At 47.5% G+C, this 23,370-nt stretch overlaps 1 protein-coding gene across 3 annotated transcripts in view; it reads left to right on the top strand.

The window, feature by feature from the left end:
* Positions 1-8,185: 8,185 nt before the first annotated feature.
* The window catches only part of CD276 (CD276 molecule), a 298,243-nt gene continuing 283,058 nt past the window's right edge, over positions 8,186-23,370 (top strand). Inside the window, exon 1 of one of the 3 annotated variants that reach the window (XM_085643901.1) lies at positions 8,186-8,560. The gene's annotated coding sequence lies outside the window, so the exon portion shown is untranslated. The remainder of the gene's footprint in view (positions 8,561-23,370) is intronic. The other 2 variants (XM_085643902.1, XM_085643903.1) reach the window with 2 other exon arrangements.

Below are 23,370 nucleotides of genomic sequence, written 5' to 3'. Positions count from 1 at the left end.
ACCGTCGTAAGCATTGCCCGGGACTGTGTGGCCCGAAAACCCAATCGAGTCTCAGCGACGCTTTGTGCGTGTGCAGCCTGAGAGTGCGTGGGGTCCGTGGTCCTGGTTGGAAAATGCCCCGTGACTGCAGTGCCCCCGCAGCGTGAATCATCGTCCACGCTGCTGTGTAGCCGTTTGTGGCCCGAGCCGTCATCGTAACGGAAGCCGCAGGTCAAGATCGTCGCCACCGGCCCGAGCCGTAACGTGCTGAAGGATTTCGTAAAGCTAAGGAAGTCGTGAGGTAATCGGGATCCTTGTTTGCAAGAGGAATCTGCCCAAGATCATCAGCAACGGAGAAAGGCAGCGCCGTAACCTGTCCGGCTACAGCGTCGCCTTGCATCGGAGCTGCGTCGTGATCGGGAGTACCTAGTAGGACGTCCAACGAGCGGGGGGAGAGAGAGAGCGAGGAAGCGCATCCCCCAGGTAAGGCTTGGACTCTGGTCGGGAGCCGCAAGCGTGTGGGGCCTATGGAGGCGCAGGAGGAGAGCAGGAGAGGTCCCGTCTCTCTCCCACTGCATTGCGTTAGACGCGCTGAGTCCTCGAGCGGCGCGGACCTGCCCGGCAGTACCGGGCCCGCCAACGGAAGTTCAGGACTGTTGTCTGTGATTGGGGCCTAGTGGTGCCCACGCTAATTGCATCGATTGGCCTTGTATTTTTCCTGCATTACGAACTGCCTTATTATATGCATTGAGGATTGAATTATTCTCGCATTATGAACTGCCTTATTACTTGCATTGAGGAGTGCGTTATACTTGCATTACATAATGCCTCATTACGTGAATTGAGGATTGCATTATTCTTGCATTACGAACTGCCTGATTACGTGCATTGAGGATTGCATTATTCTTGCATTATGAACTGCATTAGTCTGGCGATACGAACTGCATTACGAACTGCATAACATTGCATTAGGACTGCATTTGAATATCGTGAACTGCTCATTAATACCACAAGAACATACAAGTGTTTGTTGGCCTAATAACCTGGAAAGTGAAATATTACGAATACGCATATGTTGGATTCTTATCGTTTGGTCATACCGTATTTTTCTTATTGATAAAGATACCGCTATTTGTATACATCAGTGTGGTGTCTATTTGTGGTGTTATCACTGTGTCACTGGGAGTGTGGTTGCAAATACTTTACACATTGCCTTGAAGATAAGCCTGGCTGCTCGTGCCAAGCTACCAGGGGATGAGCGGGGTTATCAAAGATGGTGTGTCCCTCCTTTCCCAGACTAGAAGAAAGGGTCCCTATTTGGACGAAGATGCCTGCCTCAGCCAACTAGAGAACCCCAGTTCTAACACCCCGAAACCTGTCCCAGGATGCTTGTTCGTGGTCCAATGAAGCCCTGGCCTAGCAGTTTGGGCTGGACCGTTCCCATGGGGAACAGGGTCAAGACTGATTTGCATAAGGCACGGTCTAAACTGGAATGGCGTGGCATGCAAAAAAATGATGGATTTAAGCCAGATCTGTTACTGGGGGTGAATGTTTGATTAATTCAGCATTCCGTCCATCATCTGCTCTTTATGCAGTACTAGAAAGTGGAACTTTTTATGCTGTAAAACTCTTTGTGTGCCTTGGTATTTGGCTCCAGTCCACACTAGAGGTTGGGGGAGCACATCTGGGCATTCCCCAGTGCTAGCTATAAAACACTGTGCATTCAATTGGAACGACCGACCTCTGCCATTTGCAGTCCAGGCTGCAGAAATTGTAGTAGGAGGTTTTGACACTTGGCCTCCAGAGTCAGATCATGGTCCCACTAAATATTAAGATATGCGTTCCATGGCCTTGTGGCAGACTACATCTGTGGTTCAAAGGGAGATCCTTTGAACAACTCCCAACTTCAAAGACACACTCCACTATAACTATTAATGCGGTCCTGCACCAAGTGGTTGGATACGCTTGTGGGGATCTGGGACCGGAGAACCTGGAACTGCGTGGTGCACATTGCCAGAGATCTCTGTTATGCACAAGGAAGATTACTGCCATTGAAAGGGACTGCGTGCCCTTCATGAATCGTGGCTGGCCTGGGCCCACTACCTGTTGCTGTGTGGCACCCTGAAATGGCTCTCCAAGGGCTTGTTGAGCTTGCCCTCTGTTCTCTCTGAGGTCTCAAGAACATCAAAGATCTCCTAAGAGGGACCCACACCGTCTACCTGTGACACCTAAAGCGCAGTGCCTGCTCAAGTGCTCATATCATCTGATGGATTCCAGCTAGTAGCGCATCGTAGGCGTGGATCTAAGAATTGTGCCTGGAGACTGGATCGCCTTGTGCAGAGCCTCGAAGTCTGACCCGCATCTAAAGTGTGTGGCCCCCGCATTTTAGGGACCTTGGCATGCATAAGCTTCTAGTTGGAGGTGAGCGGATTCCCCGGTTGCGGGACCTAGCGTGGCCTGCTTCGTCAATTGCACTGCATCTCTCTCATGCGACCCGCCGACTTCATACTCATTGCGAGCGGTGTCCGGTTCACAGGTTGTGACCCTCTGTGGTGGAGGCATAACCGTAGTGGTGCCTCATTCTACCTCGTGAGTCTTTGCTGAAATTTCGCCTGTGTGTGTGACCGTAACTGTCTGGTGCGACCAATATCGACGTGCACAGGATGTTGTGTCTCATTTCCAGGGAGGTAAGAAATGTGCAACTCTTCGATCATGTGTGTGACCGGAGCTATCTGGTATGGCCAAAATCTGGACATTGTGCCTCATTTCCAAGGAGGTACTGATTTTGCAAATCTTTGTTTTCTGTAACCGGAACAGTCTGGTGCGACCCTTATGATTGTGCAATCGACGTTGCGTCTGGATTGCCTGGGTGTGACTCTGATCAATGTGTACCTGGCGGGGTGACTCCTCCTTCCTAGAGGCCCCCCTGCTTCATTCCCCATCCATCTACTATTCCCTTTCTTGGCCCTCAGTGTAGCAGACCAATTGCCCTCTCATCACTTGGCCTTCCCCGACGACACTGTGATGCCAGGTACTATTGCCCAGCTCTGGCCTGGGTGGTAAGAGTGACTGATGAGACCTGAGGAATGCCTTCGAGAACTATTGGAAGCGAATCAAGAGATGGCATGACCCCCTCATACTTTGCAGAACTAGGCTGCTGCCTGAAGACCCTTGGGGACCCTTGTGGTGTGACCGTCTATTGCCCTCCACCCCTGTCTGCTCCGCATCCTGTGAGTGAACTTCTTGGGTGGCTGGCAAACCACTTTTGCCAGCTGCCTCCTAATTGACCTTGCTGCCTACCACCACCTGCATCCTGACTGACTTCAGCTGCGTGCGGCCTAGTGCCCGGGGGGGGGGGTGTCTCCAATCTGTGGGTGTAGGATAGTCGGAGTGAGTTGGAGGGCAGAGGGAGGCTTGGGGCCATGTGGTTACGCAGCGGAAACAAATTGATCTGTAGGGTATCAGTTGCACCGCATTAGGGTGCTGAGTACGTATGTGTGTGAGTGCTGCAGTATGGACTTGTCTGATATCCGTTGTACCGCTTAGCGGTGCGGAGTGAGTAACTGTATGGGAGTGGCAGTTGAGAACCGCCCGTGATTCACGACACTGGATGGCGGTTTGCATGATATGTTGATTTCCAACCAGAAAAAGCATTACGTTTGCCGTTGGTTTTACCTATAAGGCCTCCGCCCGCAGTGCTGCTAAAAAAATGTAACATTTTGTGTATGTACATATTTTTGATATCATTGTGACCCGGGGTGCACCCTCCAACTGTGTGGTGTTAAATTATAAAAATTGCTAGGGTGGGCTTGGGGGTGGACAACGTGCATATTACTGATGTCATTTGAACACGACTTGGCCTGGTACTGCTAGTAATAATTCTGAATGTGATTTTTGCCGTGAAATACATGATGTTCATGTTTTGTTGATTGTTATGTGTGTTGAATACAAACGTTATTTACATACATCACATATGAAGCTTCTTTTTCGACACCCAAGGCATTTATCGCGAATGAGTGCTGTACCAATGATTTACACATTGCCTCTGTTGTAAGCCTGATTGCTCAGAGCCAAGCTACCCAAGGGTGAGCACAGGATATAGAGTGTGTGTAATCACCCGCCCCTAATGGGAGTAGTAGGCTCTGCCTGGCTGGGGTACGGCCTAAGTTTACCAGAAAGTGCCAGTTCCAAAAATGCTTTCTGATCCAATTTAAGGGAAACTCTTGAGAATTGGGTCTCCAGTGACGTTAAGGTACGTTTCTGCACAGAAGATATCTATTGCTCGGGGAATTTGTGTCACACATTTATGACTGCTGTAAAGAATCAACATGCTGCTCTCAATCAAACTGAAGGGTTAATGGAGACCCTCTAAAACAAAAGAAACTGAAGGATCCACTGTGGCATGCAAATCACCCGAATATTTCTGAAAATAACTTTTGAAAACATCTTTTACACTACTGCGATGATGTTTCAAATTAAAGGAAACCAGTGAACCCCTTAAGTGATGTTTCTGGTGGGAAAAGACTAATCAAGATGTAAATTAATAAATCAACCATTGAGTCGCTTGTGCCAGAGCAAAGACAAACCACAGTAAACCTAGTGGTCTAGTGCGACCTTTGGCCAAACAGAGCCACCCCTGGTCCTGAAAATCATAAGATTTCATTGATGAGCTTTTCAGTTCTGAACATTGAATCACAAGCCTAGTTGTAGTTGAATATTTAATCTAAACAGGTCATTTTATTCTAACTTATCAGGATACTTATTGCTCATAGGTTAGCCCAAGTCTTCCTAAAAGAAATAGCTCGTCCTAATGGAATTCCTGAGGTCCTTATTACGGATAGAAGATAAGTATAAAGCATTTTTACTCCACTTGTTATCACCCTCAGACTGATGGTCAGATAGAGAGAATTATTCAGTGTCTTGAACAGTATCTCTGCTGTTTCTTAATGGATCACCAAGAACAATGGTCACAATAACTCCCTCTGGCTGAGTTGCCTTATAATAATTCCTTCCAGAGAGCCCCAGGGTTCTCTCCGTTTTCTGTTCATATGGCCACCATCCTTTTATTTTGTAATCATCTATCCTCTGTATCAAGAGTGCATGTATTCTGCATACTGTACAAGACCCTCAAAAGAATGCCCCGCAAAAGAAGACTATAAGAAATTTACAGACATCATAACCTTCTGTACAAATGACCTTTCTTGGTTATTAACACAACATCTGTCAGTTTGTAGTTCCCATCCCATTAAGGTCACTGCTTTGGTAGAGGGTTCTGCAGTATGTTTGAACCTACCTGTACGACAGGACATACAACACACAGTTCATGTCTGTAGGGTAAAGAGAGCATCCAGCATGCATAAGACTTTGCACCTTCAATTGTAGTTGATAGGTCACCTGAATATGAGGTTGAAGAGTTTCTTGATTCCGATAGAATTAGGGGGCAATTCCAGTATCTGGTCGCCTTGAAGAATGTGGTGTCTCACAGAGCATTAATCGTTCATTCAACTTGCTTATTCCAAGCGTTTCACCATTAATTTCATGGAAAAAATTAGCCCTCAATTAGGGGGACGTTAGGAGGACCCTCTGAGAGGACGTACGATCAGGCATTCGAGAACCTGCATTATTCAAAGGTCACAACAAGCATCAGGAGAACGTAGTCTCATCCCCTGAACTCCACAATACAGACTCTATGGACCAACCTTGGAGACAGTGACAGACGGGCCACTGAAAGCTGGCGAGGTGCAGGAGGATGGCGCCGGAGGATGGAGAGGCCAGGAGGTGCCACCACAAGGGCATACAGTAGATCACCGGAGAGGCACAGTGGGAAGAGCAAGAACAAGAGGAGAATTTCCTTCCATTCTGTGCTTCTGTTTTGCTGCATATGATTCAAGTCTCACTCCCATACAGCATATCTTCAGGTATCTTCTTGTCTTTCAGTTCCTGGACGGTATCCTGGGCCTCCAGGGCTAGATACAGTCCCACCCTTTACTAACACTGGGTCACGGGATACATCCGCCAATATTCCACAGGCTGAAGGGTTCACTGACGGACTTTACCATCATGTGCTCCAGAGGCCCAATCTCTGGGAGTTGACAGTGTTTTGTTTCTCTCTAGCATTTACTCTGTTTTGCCTGTACATTCTTTTTTAGAGCCTGGGGTTCGCTGTGGCTCTTAGTTTACTGGAAGGGAAAAGAACGGTTTTAGCGCTGTAATTTGTAGTCTGCACCTCCCTGAAAACCTGCCAAGCATGCTTTTTAAAGGTTTTCTGAACTAGAACATCCTCAACCAACATAAATCCTTACAGCTACAATTCTGACTCGCAGTCTTTTAGTATTAATATTTTTCATAAGGATTCTACTGACTATTTGCAGCTTAACCTTTAAGGGGGTAATACACAAAGGCCCTTTCAAGTATAAGCATTGTCACTTCTGCAGGACTACTTCACAGTGGCTTTGACAATGCCTGTTTATATGAAAACCCTGTGTGCTTTGCAGACTTTTAAATGTGGGGTTTTATGAACTAGAACGCTTTCAATGACCTCAAGAGGCTGGAAGACCGAAGGAGGAAAGAACTGAAACTAAACTCTGTAATTTGCACATACTTGTATGGGGATTGTGCATTAGCCCCGGATCTATCCCACAGAATCTAGACACACAGAAAGTTGCATGCATACCAACATTTTAGAGCAAGCGAGAGATTTTTTTAAATAGTCGAGAGAATGTATTTTCTCCACTGACATATTGAGGCAGGGGCCATCTGCATGTTTCGGGTCTATTGATATGTATGGTGTCAGACCTGCAGCATTTCATTTTTGGCAGTTTAATAACAGCACAAACAAAAACAGAATTCTAAACTCTATATTTGCGTGCTATGTAAAACTGCCAAAAATAAAATGTTAAAAGCCTGTCACATGCTCTAATCTCCCACTCCAAGAATGAAGGACATAGTCTTAATCTTTGATGTCAGAGGTAATTCTTGGAGGAGGGGATTGATGTGTACGGGACATCCATCCAAATATCAAGGACCCCCCTGCAATGGCTCTAGAACTCCTAGGACAGGGCAATAATATAATTCTAGGCATCCATCAACATTTTATTTTTGGCACGGGTTTCTGCATGCAGGACTTGGAGGCCGGTGACTAGCCTTGAAATCTGTTGTAGTCTCCCGCCTGAATCGGAAGGGTTGGCATGCATGGCCGGCCTTTGCTCGAATAGAACCCTGGACAACTCCAAATTTGCGTCCTTACTCCTGATTGTGCGTAAAATAAGGCAACACGAGGTCCCTTTTGTTTTCAAAGGCTAGTCATTGGCTAATTACATCCAAGCCATGAGAGGCCTCTGAACACAAGGATCTCCGCCACCACCCCAGCTGCCCTGAATCACACACAGCTCAGCTTCTTCATGGAAGTGCCAAGTTGTTGGCAGTGTTTTAAATGGACCGGTACTGTCCGGTACCTATTATCTGTACTTTTTTTATTTTGAGATGGAGAGTAACTGCACTTCTCAAGAAATACGTGATACTTTGAATTGGAGAGTACCTGCACTTCTCAGAAGCAAGCAGATACTCCGGTACAGAGTACCTGCACTTCTATTTTGCCCTTCAAACACTGGTTGTTGGTGAGGGTCTGGATGGGGATGTGGTGCCATTTAGTTGAGAGAGGAAGGTTAGTCGAAGGTTAAAATCATGTGCCCATGGAAGATGAAAAACAAACAACTGATTTAAAGAAGATTACGTTGAATCTCTGGAGCCAGATTGAGACTGCTGACTGCATGCCCTTAATGAGGCAGCCCGGTGCTCCCCTCCACAGGTTGGCTCCCTGGGCATGGGTCCAGCTCGCCCATGCTAAAGGCCGCCCTGTTGACATGTATGACCTAGCGTTTATTTGCTCTTCCAGACATTAGAAAGGGCACGAGAAAGAACCAGGTTCCGTTAGAAACGGGAACGTGTCGCAGAACCCCGTTATAACACAAAAGAGAGCAGGTAACACAGTGGACAATTACCACCGCCCTCACGACTTTCGGAGCGTGGACAGATGGGGCTAAGTGGTGGGAAAGTAACAGGGGAATCAGAAGTGAAATCAATACTTAAAGAGGAGGGCGGCGGGTAGTGGAAAGGCGTGGCAGTAGTTTGAAAGCAGATGGAGGGGTTCTTTGAGGTGGGGAGGTGAGAGGGCGGGTTGTGTGGGCGGAGTAAGCACTGCTTCTGTCCCGAAGCACTGGAAGTCCCCAAACACAGGCTCCCTTTTAGATATCACAGTCCGGCAGGAAGTGAGCGACCGGCAGCCAACCAGACAGGGGTAGATCCCGGTCCACCCAGAGCCCCGCCCCTGCAGGAGGATTGGGCCCGTGACATCATCCCTGACACAGGGAGCCTTCCCCCTCCCCTCCCCTCCCCTCCCGAGGCCGGTCTCCCCTTCCTGCCCCCAGCTTTGCTTTCTCCACTGCCTGCCTGGCGGATGACCCGGACCATGCCAGCCCTACTAGCCGACAACAAGGGGGTGTGAGGAGGGAGGGAAAATCCTCACGGCCGGGCAGAACCCCAACGCGAACATCTCCTGCCGCTCGAGCCTCTCCCTGCCAGGGTAAGTCCCCCGGCACGCACGGGGTAGCTAGGGGGCTGGGTGATGTTCGGTAGGCGGGGAGGGTATTGTTTGCAGTACTCCAGAGAAAGAACGCACGTGAGCAAGCCACGCTCCTCGCTATTCTTGACCCAGGGTGTGACTGTCTCTTGCCACAGCAACATGTAGTATTCATTTCCAAAACTTTGAACAAATAGCATATGGTTGCAAATAAATATACAGATAACATGCATAATATATGCTTACTTGTTTGCATGTTCTTTTGTTCCATTTTTGTTTATACGGATTTGCAAAATGTGACTTTAAACCAGTCAACGCACATTTCGTGTATAATCATAGGAGCTTTCATTCAGTGCTTTGTTTGGGATTCATCCAGCCTTTAGCCGCTGCATTGCTAAGTAACTTTGTGAGCCAGCCCACTAGTAATCGATATATCAACCTCTGGCTTCGTGTAGTTTACCAGACAGTGTGCCCCTACACGAATGAATGAATGCATGGATATAATATTGATATAGCCGAGTGATGCAAATGGATCGCCCTGTATGCGCCTTGGGGCGTGGTTACCAGATACTAAAAGTCCTTATGTCGGCAGATACATGGGCGTGTCCTTAAACCTAAGTTTTACTTTTAATCCCGGTTGATCAGGGAAAGCGATTATTTGTTGTTCATAGAGTTAAATAAGTTATAAACCATTTTACTCGCGTTCAGCTCACTCAATAATGTAAATAAACGCAAAAACGTCACCTGGGAATGCCATGTACAGAATGCCAGCCTATCACTCCCGGGGAGACTGATGTGCACACAGGCTCATCGCCCAGCAGTGGCCTTGTAGTATGCAGTACCTGGACTTGATTAGACTGGAGGTCTGTACATGCTCATCGGGCAGACACTATGCCTGAAGTTCCACCTAGGCCGGAAGTGCTCTGCCATGCGAGCCCCTGGTACAACCCGAATTCCTGCTTGTCGTGTCGTGACTTGGTCACATCTCATTACAAAAGACAGGCACTCGACCAAGCCTTGTTTATTCCTAAAGGCGAAGGGAGGTGTGTATGTGTTGGAAGCTCAATGCCCTCCTACGCACTGCAGGCCAAATGTAAACTTGTGTGACAGTCCATGCGGTTGAGAGGATGAACTGTGACAGTGTTACTGTAATTGTTTCATCGTCTCATTGATCTTTTAAAGACCTTTTTGTTCCCTTAAGTTATCTACCTGCTCGAAGGGTTGCTGTAGCGCTGGGATGCTTTCTGGTAGCCATGCGCTCTAGAAATGCCTTTTCAATTCAATTCCATCATTTGGACAATTTTGCTAAATACACCGGGCGTGTCAATGACCACAGGGCTCCGAAACGATGCCTGTCTGTGTATTATAGAAACCACGCATTTTCTTCGCGGATAGCCTCACCTGGTGTATATATGCTTTGTTTGTACTGTTATTTGTCTGTTGTCGTCTTATATGTGTAATGGGCTACCGAGTGCTCTTACATGGGAGTCAGTGGTGTAAGCGTTCTTGTGCCTTCCGTACTCGACCAGACTGTGTGATCCTTGGCGAATCACTTTACCCCCCTGTTCCTTTATCTATCAAATTAGGGAGTACATTTAAAGAGACCAACTACAGATATTACGACGTAGAGCCACCTGGGTTTCAAAGGCACTGCTAACCATCAGCAGTTAAACATATCTCCTGCAAATTGTACTCGCAGTAACCTTTTCTCCCTGAACAGTTGGGCTCTGGTAGAACAACCACGCTCCTTGCGTGGGCTGGGATGTCTGCCAATGGCATACCTTTCACATTAAGCATCTGTGGGGGCTCTTCCTGGCAAACGCACTTGGCACCGAAAGGGACTGCTTGCATAGACTTGCAAAAGGGTGTCGCTGCCTCGCATACACGGACGCCTCAAGGCACACTTTTTCTGGTCGGGTGTCCTATGCCGACCAGAGCCTCTCTACTGAGGTATCTGTAGGGTTCAACTGGCACGCGCCTGCCTCCTCAACAGTAAGGTAGCGCACCGATATGGGTAAACAGTAAACGGACTTCTTGGCGCACTTTGAGACCAAAAGACACGATGGTGCTATGCTATTGGCTGTGACACTGGCACTGAATTCGGCAAATGTTTGGGTTGTGGTGAGGGAGACTTCCTAAGGATAGCTCGCGGGTAAATGCAGCCTCTAGTATACTGTATAGTTTTTGTAAAACCTGTGAGTCCCGAGTGGTAATTCATTTCAAACATCTGTCTTTTCCCAGCCAATCGGAGATCATTCTGAACATCCTCACCTGTTTATGCTTTCTATTACCAAGTCAGGTATTTTGTTGTATTCTTTAATTTACGTCCGTGAAAATGAAGTGCAATTGGCCACAGTATATCCCCTCAGGCTTCTTTGCTAGTCTAACTCCAGTTCTGTAAAATGTTTGATAAATATTAAGTCCAGATATTTTAACAATGGGTTTAAAGTGTTGTAATTTTGCATTACAGTCAGGTACTGTCCCGAGGGACAACTGAAAGATAAACTCTAGGAATACTGTGGTTGAATACTGTGGTGGGTATAGCTGTATTTTCCACAAGGAGTGTCTTGATATAAACATTTTTCTTTCTTGTTCTGTATTAAACTGAACCTAGTTTGTGAGCCACTGAAAGAGTCGAGCCTGAAGCCTGGCTCTAGCTCAGCTCGAGTTCGTGTTGGAACCTCCAGCCCATAACGAGACACTTGTTCACGTGGCTTCAGTTTGTCACCTCCCTCTACACACTCCCTAGGGCTTAAGCTGCCAACTTTGACACTTGGAACCAAGTTCACAACTCGGCACAACATTCTGAATTTCGGGCAAATCAGGTAGGGCGTTACTACGAGTTTTGGGGGTCCTGAAGTGGGTGGCACGCCACAGCTCCGCTCCAGGACCACCCAAACTTACCACTGCCCACCCACTAGGTTACAAGTAATTTTGTGGTCTGGAGGGTGGTGTGGTGGTCTTGCGGCAGTACTGTTTAAAGGCTCATTGTGAGCCATAAACAGCACCGGCGTGTTACTGCCAGTACACGTCCCTGCACAGGAAGGAATGCACCATGTCGTGCATTCCTTCCTGTGCAGGAACTGGGGGTGCAAAACTACAGGGAGGCAGAACATGTGCTCCCCTGCTTGCTCCCCATGCACAGAGGCACAAGGGGTCATGTAGGGCCCCTTTTGATGCCTCACCGCCACCCTTTTCCTGGCAGTGAGGAAACTCAAAATGTGCTTAGGTGTGCTGCTGCGACACCGGCTGCAAATTTTGGCCTCGGACCGCTGCCAGATTGCCGCAGGATCCTTGATCCGCGGTGGTAGCAGCGGTTCAGTGGCAGTCCGACCACCGCACTTGTAATACTGTGGGCAGTCCCACAGTGTGGCGATGGTCATACCGCCACCATGGCAACGCTGATCCCATGGACTGCCATAGATGAAATAAGGCCCTCAATTTCCCCATGCCTCTAAAAGAAAGTGACCTTGTGTAACTTAACTGGTGCTCCTGTGTAGTGCTCCAGCAGCTTGGAGGGGAGTTGGTGTTATCTAAAAGCTGTAGGACAATGCATGATGTTAAAATGAAGCATTAACATAATACATAGACACGCTCGTTGTGGGGTCTGACGCGCTCGTTGTGGAGTCAGCAGCTGTTTGCATAGCGGAGCGGAGCAGGAGAGGTGGTGGTGGAGGCTGGTGCTTGCGGCTCGATAGTAGTGAGCTGAGCGCAGGACCTCCCGCAACCATCCCGCAGCCATCCGGAAGCCCCTGCAAAAATATTTGTGAATTCAAGTTCGGCACCGGCGGCAGTTAGTAAGTACGGTTTGCGGTTCAAGGAGCGGAAACCCGAGCCGCGAGAGGAACATCCCACGGTTAATGTTATCTACAAGCACCCGTGAGTGTTTATGAAACCATTTGAGGGTGGTCTGCGGTTGTTTTTTCACCTACCTATATTGACAGTTACATGACTGCCTGCCTTCCCGTTGGAGCCTGTGTGTTAGAGCCCTCAGGGGACCCTGAAGGACGCCAGTTTCTCTGCTTCCCTACGGACCTCTGCTAACGGGTCCCGCGTCGCAGGAGGAGGACAATCCAGGCTGTTTCCTGCTGGGCGGTGAGTGGGCGACAGGGCTGCGAGCTGCAACCCGGACCCAGCCTCCCAGGAGTCCCGGGTTGCTCAGGCCGTCCCAGCTGGCCCGCTCTCCCTGACCGCCCCGCCTCTTCCTCCCCTGCCAGCATATTTCCGGCTTGAGTGCACAGCTGCGCGGGAGCGCGCGGGAGAAGCCCAGGACAAGGGCGGGACCGTCTGTGGCCGTCAGGGGTCAAAGGAGGCCGGGCTGGGCCATATCCCTTACCTTTTATTTCCAAATTTGATTAAGGTGATGCCCTCGCCAGGACCACGTGGAACTCCATTAAGGGAGGGGGGCAGCAACACAGGGACACTGGACAACTACTTCAAATCTGCCAAAGGAGACGCAGGCAAAGAAAATTCTCTGGAGAGACGCAGGGCGGAGCGGCGGCGCTCCATTGAATCCATGAAGAGCAGACCCTTGACAGAGATCATCCCGTATCCTATCTCCCAAGAGGAAGGTACGCCCCCCAATAGCTTAAATCCTCCGACTCTTGAGGACTTCCCCCTCTTACTTCGGGAAATTCCTAGTTCCCCTGGGTTGGTCCCTGGAAAGTCCATAGACACAACTCCTCCCACGACATGTGTTACCCCCGTTAATTTGGTTACCCAAACTCCCCCTTTGCATGCAACTAAGAAAAGTAAGCCAAAACAAAGTGTTGTGGGGGAGCTGCATAGGCCTCCACCAAACAAACGTAGTAGGAAGTCAATGGGGGGGGAGGGGGAAAGCCAAACTATCCCATCTAGATTTTGGCAAAAAACATATAAACGCACTACAATCTGGGAAGGACAATGAGACTGTGCCAATTGCTCTTCCCTCCAAGGCCTCCAGCTCCAATATAGCTGTTACTAATAACGATCCAGTGGCCAATACATCTAATATAAATCCCCCTCTCACATCTATAGGGAGTTTAGAATTCCTACTTCGTTCCCTTCTGCAGCCCATTAGCGATAGCCTGAAAAAAGTGGAGATTAGGCTCACTCTACTAGAGACATCTCTTACTACCTTGAACACCTTAGTTAGTAAGCAATCTAAAAATATGGGACCTCATCTCCCCGCAGGAAACCCTCCTAAAATAGGAGCCCCACAGGGTGCCAACAAAGTCCCCCCTCAGAGCGTGCCTACTGCCCCCCCCTGCAGCCATTAATGGCTATTTCAGTCCAGGCACCGCGCAGTAACTCAACCAATAGGCCTTCACAACCAATAGACTCTGCCCCTCAAAGTTCCCAGACAGGGATTAATGGCGGCCATCAAGAAGCCGGCAGCGCCCCTCTACTCTCCCCGGGCCGGCAAGCCCCAAGACCACGGAGACCAGATCTGCCGCCAGAAGCTAATAGTCTAACGGTGGTCCTAGCAGGTGCCCCCCATCTAAGATCAGGGGAAAATGAAGACTACCAATCCCTAAAGAAAAAGGTCATTAAATGGCTAAATTGGAACCGACCCCTACCATCCCATTTTAATAATGAGATTATTATGGTTAGAAGGGTCCCTTGGTTAGGGAAGACCAGAAAAACAATAATAGGGGATTGCATCTTGGTAACTTTTAAAGATCCGGGCACTGTTCTGCATATCTGTGAAGGAATAAATAGATCACTGGATTCCACTATTCAGACCCTTCCAGTATCCTTCTTTTTCCCCCCTATCCGCATGCACCATGCTCCACCGCATGATGAGTGGATAGGGGTGGAACATAGACGCAGACACAAGGACTATGTACAACGCACAAATCTCCAATTGCAGGACACACCCTATTTTCATTTCAACCGTTTCAATTGTTTGAATGGTTTGGATGGGGTTGATTGACTTTCCGCTCACACACCAATGACCCGAGATTGCGGCTCCTGTAGACTTTCCAAGCCATCCACCCCGATTGTTGGTAAAACCCTTGGTCCACTGAACGATCCAGTGTTCCTGGATGATGGCACCAGCAGACTTTCTGATCTATTTGCCCACAATGTTGACAATGCCTCTGGAATATTGAATGAGCCAACACTTGTGGAGAATGGCTCCAGTGGACTTTCCGAACCATCGGTCCCTACTGTTGGTAATGCGTCAGAATTCCCGATTGCAGTAGAGTCTGAAACCATCTCCTCTAACCCCTCTGGCACGGCAACTAACACCCCTGAACATTTGAGGTTAATTTGCTGGAATGTTGCTGGACTGGCTAATAAACTGGGTGATCCGGACTGGGCAAATTATATTGAGACTGGAGACGTATGTATGTTCCAGGAAACCTGGGCCAGAGAGGACTATGGTCACCAAGGCTACATGTCATTCTTCATTCCAGCGAGGTGGGAAGGCAAAGGTCGTCCGTCAGGAGGGCTTACGACCTGGGTCGCATCTCATCTGGGCTGTGTGGCAACGCGGTTGTCGGCTAACTCTGAAGATATCCTTGTGGTTTCATTATCATGGCCCAACCAAGCTAAACTTGTGTTTATTAACATTTATTGTAGGCCAATGGGAATTGCAAAGGAATCACCGACCATAGATGAACTCTCCAACTTTATATCTGATCTACCGAGTGATTCATTCTATGTAGTGGGAGGGGATTTTAACTCTCATTTTGAGCCACTCCCTGGCCTTCTGGACGGGTTATCATCGGAAGAAGAGGCCAGATGGGCAGTGCCTCTAGTGGAAGCTCCACCGCCGAAGGCTTGGACCCCACTAGCACTACAAATTACAGCCCTCACCCTAAAGTTCGGAATCAGAGCTTGTAATGGGCGAATGAAATCCGACATACCCAGTAAAACCACCTACAACAGACCGGGAAGAGAGTCCCGTCTGGACTATGTCTTGGCCCAAATAGTGAAGTGGCCGACAATCCAGGATTTTAGGGTGACGGAAAGGACCGATAGTGACCACAATGCACTTGAGCTTGACCTTGTCCACCCTGGCCCCCAAGCTCTCGTGACTAACGCGGAAGGGAACAACCCTGCGCTCCTCCTTGATAACAGCAGGAGAAGAATCAGGTGGGAGCACTTGGTTACAAGCAAGAATAAACTCCCCATGCTCTATGATGGGATAACTCCCATCTTGGAAACTGTGGGGAGCTTGGACACCGAGGCAAACAACAAAGACTCCCAGGGCAAATTGTACAAGGCTCATGAGGACCTCATAAAAGCTGCGGCACCTCATTTTACCTGTAGTTCACGAAAACCAAAAGGGGGGGCGGCAGGGCAAAACATCATGGTATAACCTAGCATGCAGAAGGGCAAAAACAGAACTCCTTAGACTAATCAAGGAGGGTTTAGGGGGGGATAGCCTTAAACAAAGCAGGCGAGCTTACAAGAAACTCATTGCCCACGCTAAGGCAGAATGGGAGGAAAATCAGTGGGAAGAACTCACCAAGGCCCTAGCGACCCAAAACCAACGCCTGTTTTGGAGGATAGTGAACGGGGGGTCGGGGAATTTACAATCGGCACTAGAGCCCAACATTGCCCCAGGGGTGTGGCAGGCTCACTTCCAGACCCTATACAGTTCTGAGCCGGGAGAATCTCCTGCTGTTGTTGAGGTGGGCTGGCCGGACTGTGAAGGGGAGCCAATAACGCTGGGCGAGGTCACCGCTGCCATCTCAGGACTGGCTTCTGGAAAGGCGCCGGGACTGGACGGATTACCAGGGGATATGTTTAAACAGGAGCCCACAGTTTGGGCCCCTTACCTTGCCGCCCTTTTCAATGGAGTTCTTGGTGGCATGGAAATCCCTAGTACTTGGCTGGGGGCAGAGGTGGTCCCCATCTTTAAAAAGGGCTCGCCTCTCCTCCCAGCCAACTACAGACCAATCAGTTTAATAGACGTGGCGCAGAAACTGTTTGGTAGGGTTTTGCTGAATAGGCTCCAGGACTGGATGGAGGAGGTGGGCGCCCTTAGTCCCTACCAGGCGGGATTTAGGAAGGGGGTATCCACAGTGGACCAGGTTTTCAGATTGAACCTAATCTATTGGAGGACAGCAAAATTCGAGGGCGGTAGTCTGTACACAATTTTTGTGGACTTACGGGCCGCCTTCGATCTGGTGCCCAGGGGGAAACTTTGGAGCGTCCTGGCAGAGATGGGCGTTCCCCCGGACATCCTATTGATCTTACAGAGGCTGCACCACAATAATTACGCCCGAGTGAGGTGCGGGAGGTCGGGGGAACTGACCGATAGATTCCCCGTTGGCCGGGGGGTAAGACAGGGTTGTGTGTTGGCACCAACCCTGTTTTGCCTCTTCGTCAACGGGGTAATCGCCCATCTGAATGCCACTGACTATACTGACGCCCCCAAATTAAATGGCAGCAGGGTGCCCGCAATTATGTTTGCGGACGACACCCTGCTGCTATCCAAAACCCCTATGGGTATACAGAGGATTCTTGATTCCTTCGTGGCCTTCTGTACTGATAGGGGGCTGGAAATTAATGCGGCAAAAACCAAATTCATGGTTTTGAATCCGAGCCAAAAATTGCGGCCAAATCCGCAACTGGGAGTTGTCCGGCTCGAGAGAGTAGCCACCTTTGAATACCTTGGTGTGACTCTCAACGAAACCATGACTTGGGGATCTCATCAGAGTAGGGCTAACCTCAAACTCATACAAACCACTGGGGGCATCGCCCGGATGATGACTGGTTCATCATACCGTCCATTGGGGGCACTAATCCAGATATATAAGGCCCAGGCTAGGGGAGCGATAATGTATGGGGCGGCACTATGGGGTCACACATCTTGCCGGAGTCTGTCACTAACGGAAAACAAGTTTATAAGACAGATAGCCGCACTCCCGCCCAGCACCCCGCTCCTCCCCCTGAGGCTCGATTTGGGTTTACGACCGTTAGCTGATGAAATAAGCCTGAGACCCATAGCCTTCTGGCGTAGGCTGTGGAGTAGCAATGATCTTGCAGAATATCGGGCGGAACTGGTCGAACTTCTGAATCACCCAAAAGTGCTCAATATCCCTTGGGTCAAAAACATCCTAGCCACTTGCATGGAAATAGGGCTCCCTGATTTATGGACTGAGCCGGCGAATGCCGCACTAAACATCTCTAAAAAGTCTGTGGCTAATGTATACCACGAACACAAATTAGCCAGGGCCCAAGCTACCCAGGCAGAAGGGTCCTTATCCTCCGTGTTTCTGCAAAGCAAGGATCTCTATAGGTTTGAGAAGGTACTGGATCCTAATTCCCCTGTACTGGCCCGAAAGCCGTTTCTCCAATGGAGATACGGCACACTGCCCTTCCGGTCTTTTACAAGCACCTGGTCATCGGCTCCCACCACAAAGCAGTGTCCGGTTTGTGATGCTACGGAGGAAACTGACTTGCATGTGGCTTTCTTCTGCCCAGCCTACAAGGTAGCACGAAAATACTGGCTCCTCCCGCTGATAAGGAATATGGGCTGCAGGGAATATGCACCAATGTACAGGATTTTAAAATCTGATGTCTCTGGCCCAACTGTCTTCGCATTAACAAAATTTCTTACCAATGTTTGGCATACGCGTAACCGTATTTTAAAGGCGTTGGGTCCCTCTTAAAAAAAAAAAAAAAAAAAAATTTTTTTTTTTTTTTCTCTTTATATATAGTTTGTATAGCATTTTTAGCACATGCATTCCAATGGTTTTATCTTTTTATGAAATGACTTATCTGTGATTGTATATGTGTATTGTGTATTTTTTATGGCCAAATGGCCGAAATAAAATAAAGATTGAATTGAACATAGGAGAGACCAATAGCTACCAATTTTGTGGCTGATTTGTACAATGTATAATCAGAACGCCTAGTTATATCACAGCTTCTCTTAAATTATGTGATCTTAAGCAAATATTTTATTTCATTAAAACGTCATTTTCTTTATATTTGCAATGAACGCACTTTTAAATACGTGAGTACAGAACACCAGCTGTATAAAAACCTATCATGTTAATAGACTGTAATGTTGCTCAAGAATAATCTGGGCCGCAGTGCTCACATGACGCGCCAGTGTGGGGGCGGAGGCAGGAATAGTTCATGTGTAAAAACTATCACTTTTAATAAGTACTTCTCGGTGCACTGCATAATGTGATTTATTAATGTCAAAGCTTCCACATGTTAAACGAATACACTTTTGAAAAGACCATTTCATATTTTACGTGATGTTTGTTGTATGATTTACATGGCAAGCATTTTCAGGGCTCGGGCGAGCACGAAGAGCCGAGCCTGACACATTGGCTCGGCTCGCTCGTTGAATTTGTCTAGGTTTTTCTGTAGCCTCTCGCCATAGTGTTTTCAAGCACCTGAGTTCATAGCCTGGAAATCTTTACAGTCTATTGGAAAACACCACCCTTTAAGGTAACAAATCATTTGGGGAGATGGCACTTATTCCCATTCACTTACGAAAACATGAAGGCGCATGTTGTTATCTTTAGAGGGAAGCACAATGCTGGTCACATACTACAGTGTAACAGGCCACAAACATCGTAAGTGTAAATTCATGCAGATATCAGTCTAAGGTTCACAGGCATCTACCAACAATGCTCATTGCTGCGTTTGTGACAGGCAACTTGAAAGCGGGGTAGCCCATGCTTGAGGGCACATTGTGAGCGAGTAACATATTACCCTCTGGCTAACAGACCCTGTGTCATGTGGGCCATTACCAGCCAGCATGGATTCTTATTCAACCGTGCAGTGGACTTGGGTCTTGTAGTTAAGCATATGGGCATTTTGCAAATACGGCCCTGCAGGTCCCAGATTGACCAAAGGTGAGCACTGGGAAATGGGACTAGCTGGTCGCTAGGACACTGTACCATGTTGTTCGTTTAATTTAATTGTTTGGTATAAAGACGCCTAGGCAAAACAAACATTCAAATCATTGCACAAGATTAAAATAATAAACTGAAAACAAAACAATAATGCTGTCACTCAACGGATCAGCAATTTGTGGCTTGTCATCTACGATACATATGAAACAGAAATAGCCCACTGTTTCATAAAATATGAAATGTAGTGTACTAAAATACCAGCTCGGCAAATTGTTACCTTATGATATATCTACTATTTTAAACCAGGAATAACAGAGTTGTAGTAATATTTGTATATCTTATTTTAAGATGATACAAAATACGATCTACTAAAAGTCACTGGGTGGATCTGCAGGTTTTGGCCTGGCACCTATCGAACATAAGGAACGGGCGAATGGTACAGTCCGTCTTGAAAGTGATAAAGAGTACAATCTGCTAAAGTATCAGTTCATCAAATCATCACTTTATGATCTATATCATACTTTTAACCAGGGACAGGAATAACAGGATTCATTTGCTATACAATAAAGATTTCTGGTAAAGTGCATAGAGCAATATATGTTCATCTTCTTCTTACATTAACTTCTCTTTACGTGTCTTGAAACCACAAAATATCAGTTCTTCAGATCAACAATCTATAACATGTCTCCCTAATTAGAACAAGAGTAAGAAAAAGAGAAAAAACAGCTTTTGAAAAAGTGCAAAGTGTTTATTCCTCATACACAGTTTGTTTGGCAGTTCCCATGCCTGTCATTAGTGGACTGCTCTATACTATTAGGGACATTGTACCAAGTGATAGAGGCCTCTGGGGAAGGCAGTCTGCAATGGGCTGATCTACTGCCAAACAGATTTCCAGTGCTGGTTGGCAAATCTAGTTCATTAAGTCCATCAGTAACTTATGCATTATTACCCTCGTAGCACGGGCCATGAAGTACTGGTCTCTCAGCACCAGATCGCTTCTAAGATTTTTGTGCTTGTAGCATGACCCCGTACGTTAAAAGTATTTATTTTGCTGCTTTTGCAAGTGTATTAATAAATTATCCCTTGTGCACCAAGTAAATATTTAAGTAACAAGTGTTATTTGCAGGCTGTCCAGTTTGTTGTTGTTGTGGTCATTTGAAAATAGCAAGCCCAAGTGTCATGCTGCTTTTTGCTGTTTGCCTATTTTTAGGTCTCGCACACCAGCCAGCTTTCAGCCCTCTGTATGCGAAAGCCTCTTGTGGGCCATACCAAAAACCTACAGTGGGCCTAGAGCCCGCTCATTGCTTACCATTGGTTGACTTTTAGTGTCGCTCTCATTTGCTTGCTTCTTATTCAGTGGCTTTCCTTGCCTCATCCTGTTTTTGTTCCTCCCCTACAGCATACCCTCTTTACCATCTTTTTGATTGGCTGACTAGTATCTTTCCACTGCTCACTTTTAGGGGATTACTTTTTTTATTCCTTTTTGGATAAAGACTTCATGAGAGTGCATTTGTTTTCCATCTCTCTTCCTCGTGCTGTTCTCCACCACATAACATCCTTTTCCCCTGTGCTCCATGTTTCTCTCTCCCTCGTGTGCTTGTGCTCTCTCCTTTGTGTGCTTGTCCCTGAAACCCTCTGCATTCAATTTTGCTCTCCCTTTTTTGCCTCTTCCCCCACCAAAACCCCTGGGGGTGAGAGGGCCCGTACAGCAGGGAGCCCCCGCACACCATGGTGCTCCTTCCCTTGTGTGCTTTCAACCACTGCAAAACATCACCTTTTCTCCCGTGCTCCATCTTGCTCTCTGCTTTGTGTGGTTTGTCCTGAAACCTACCCATTATGCTTTATGTTCTTTGTGTGCTTTCATCCTACAAACTCCCTTTCCCTATGCACTCCCAAGTTACTCTCTCCCTAATGTACTTCCCTCCAACAGACACGCAATCTCCCCTTGCGCTCTATGCTGCTGTGTCCCTTGTATGGTTTACTCCGCAACCCATCGCTCTGATGCTTTCTCTCTTGTATGCTTCCTTTTCGAAGCTCTTTGCCTTCCATGTTGGACTCTCCCTCACGACACTCTCCATCCTGCGCTCTTTCTCTTGTTCTTCTCCCCACAACCCGCCATCTGTGTTCCTCTTATGTGCTTCTCCTCACCTGCAAACTCCCCACCCTGCGCTCTGTGATGTATGTGATCAATCTTCATGAATACAAATCAATGAAGATTCTTATCTGGCTTTCACAAGGCCTAATTTTGACATTAGTTCGGCCTGAAGAATTTCTTTTGTGTTTTTTACAGCTTCTTGCTTATGCACAACATGTCGCCACTTAGTTCACGGGGCTGGAATTTGTAGTTATGGGCTCACAGATCAGCAATATCTTGTCCATCCACATTGCATTGGAGGGCTCTCACCTTCCTACACCAGTGGTTATAAATCTTGAGGGGCCCTGTTAATGGGTGGTAGTGAGTGAACCCATGGCTGAGGCGGTCATTGGGGGGGCCCTAACAATTATTGTCGCACTGGATGCCACCAGCGCTAAAGCCGGCCCTGCACCAACTCTCCAGGGCCTTATTGATTCAAGATATCTAAATTAAAACACACTAACATCTATGATAACATATCTGACTACGGCATGGATCTGATTTTCATTATGGAGCCCTGGGTCACCAACCATTCTGGACCATCCTACATGAAGCCAATACCTGCTCCCTACCAATTCCACCTGAGGTATTGTCCCACCAAGAAGACTGGAAAAGGAGCAGCTGTTGTCCATAGAAGCTCAAAACCTATAAAAACCATCCTGAATTGTACCACTCCAGAATGCTAATCTGTACTTGCCGAATGCTCTTCTTTGCCCTCCTCTGCCTTTTTATCTACAGAACTCCCTACTTCATAGACTTTGCCTCTGAGGTCATGCTAAAACCAAAAAATATTTGCACAATGCGGGCTTTCACTCGCTTTAGTAAGCCTGAACTATATAAAGAGACTGGAAAAAACAAACACTCCCAAAGACAAACTTCTGGTGCTGTACTACTTATTAAGAATCTACAAAACTGCAGTCAGGTAGGCAAAAAAACACAAAAACCTCCTCCATATTTAATAAACTATACGTACATCCAGTGTTTCATAAGATCATCACCGAATCCTTCAAACAAGAATGCTCAGTTTCCCAAACCACCCCCACACAAGTGTGTGTCCCTTGCAGCGTATTTCATCTTCAATGCCAAAAACCTTTAAGGATACTGTGAGGATAAAACTTGAAAAGACCTTCGTCCAAACTCGCCCATTGCCTAAACCCTGGCCCATCCCTCCACACAATCTGCTAGCCTCCCTCCCCTTATCTGCAGAGGTCTGTATAAATCTCACGAGAGTCCGCTGTCCTGGGATCCTTGGCGGATCCTCGTTGATCCTATATATTCAAGCACCTTCTTATCAACAGCTCAAGCCCTGCCAGAGCTGTCATCAACCATTCACTGGAGCCTGGCATTGTCCTGAAGAACTCAAAACGGCATACATCAATAATTCTAAAAAACAAAATATTCCCGGCCCAACAGTCCCAGCTAGCTAACTGCAGTGGCCTTCTCCTAGGCAAAATGACCAAAAGAGCAGCTTTCATTATCTTCTTACATTGAAAAGAATGATCTGCGCTCTGACATCCAAATGGCATTCCACCCCGGTGGTAGCACAGAATTCACAAAACAGCAGCATGGGATGACCTTAACACTACTTTGGACTCAAATGGAGTAGCGTCAGTACTGTTTTTGGATCTCTCTGCCTCATTTCACCATGGCTAGCACTACACCCCGCTGCACTGACCCCTTCTTGGCTAACAGATCTGTCATTCTGTCTCTTCTTAAATGTTATTCCTGCGGGCAGAAACCCCCTGAGAATCTACTATCCCCTGCCTACTCTTTAACACACACACTCGCTATATTATTTCAGACATCTGCTGGAGCTGAGCTCCTCTTTTAAACTAAGCTGCTATAACTATATGGATGACTCACAAATT

Source organism: Triturus cristatus, chromosome 3_1 (genome assembly GCF_964204655.1).
Source record: "Triturus cristatus chromosome 3_1, aTriCri1.1, whole genome shotgun sequence".
Classification (NCBI taxonomy): Eukaryota; Metazoa; Chordata; class Amphibia; order Caudata; family Salamandridae; genus Triturus; species Triturus cristatus.
The sequence above is the reverse complement of the archived record's forward strand: the minus strand, read 5'-3'. Positions and strand labels throughout refer to the sequence as shown.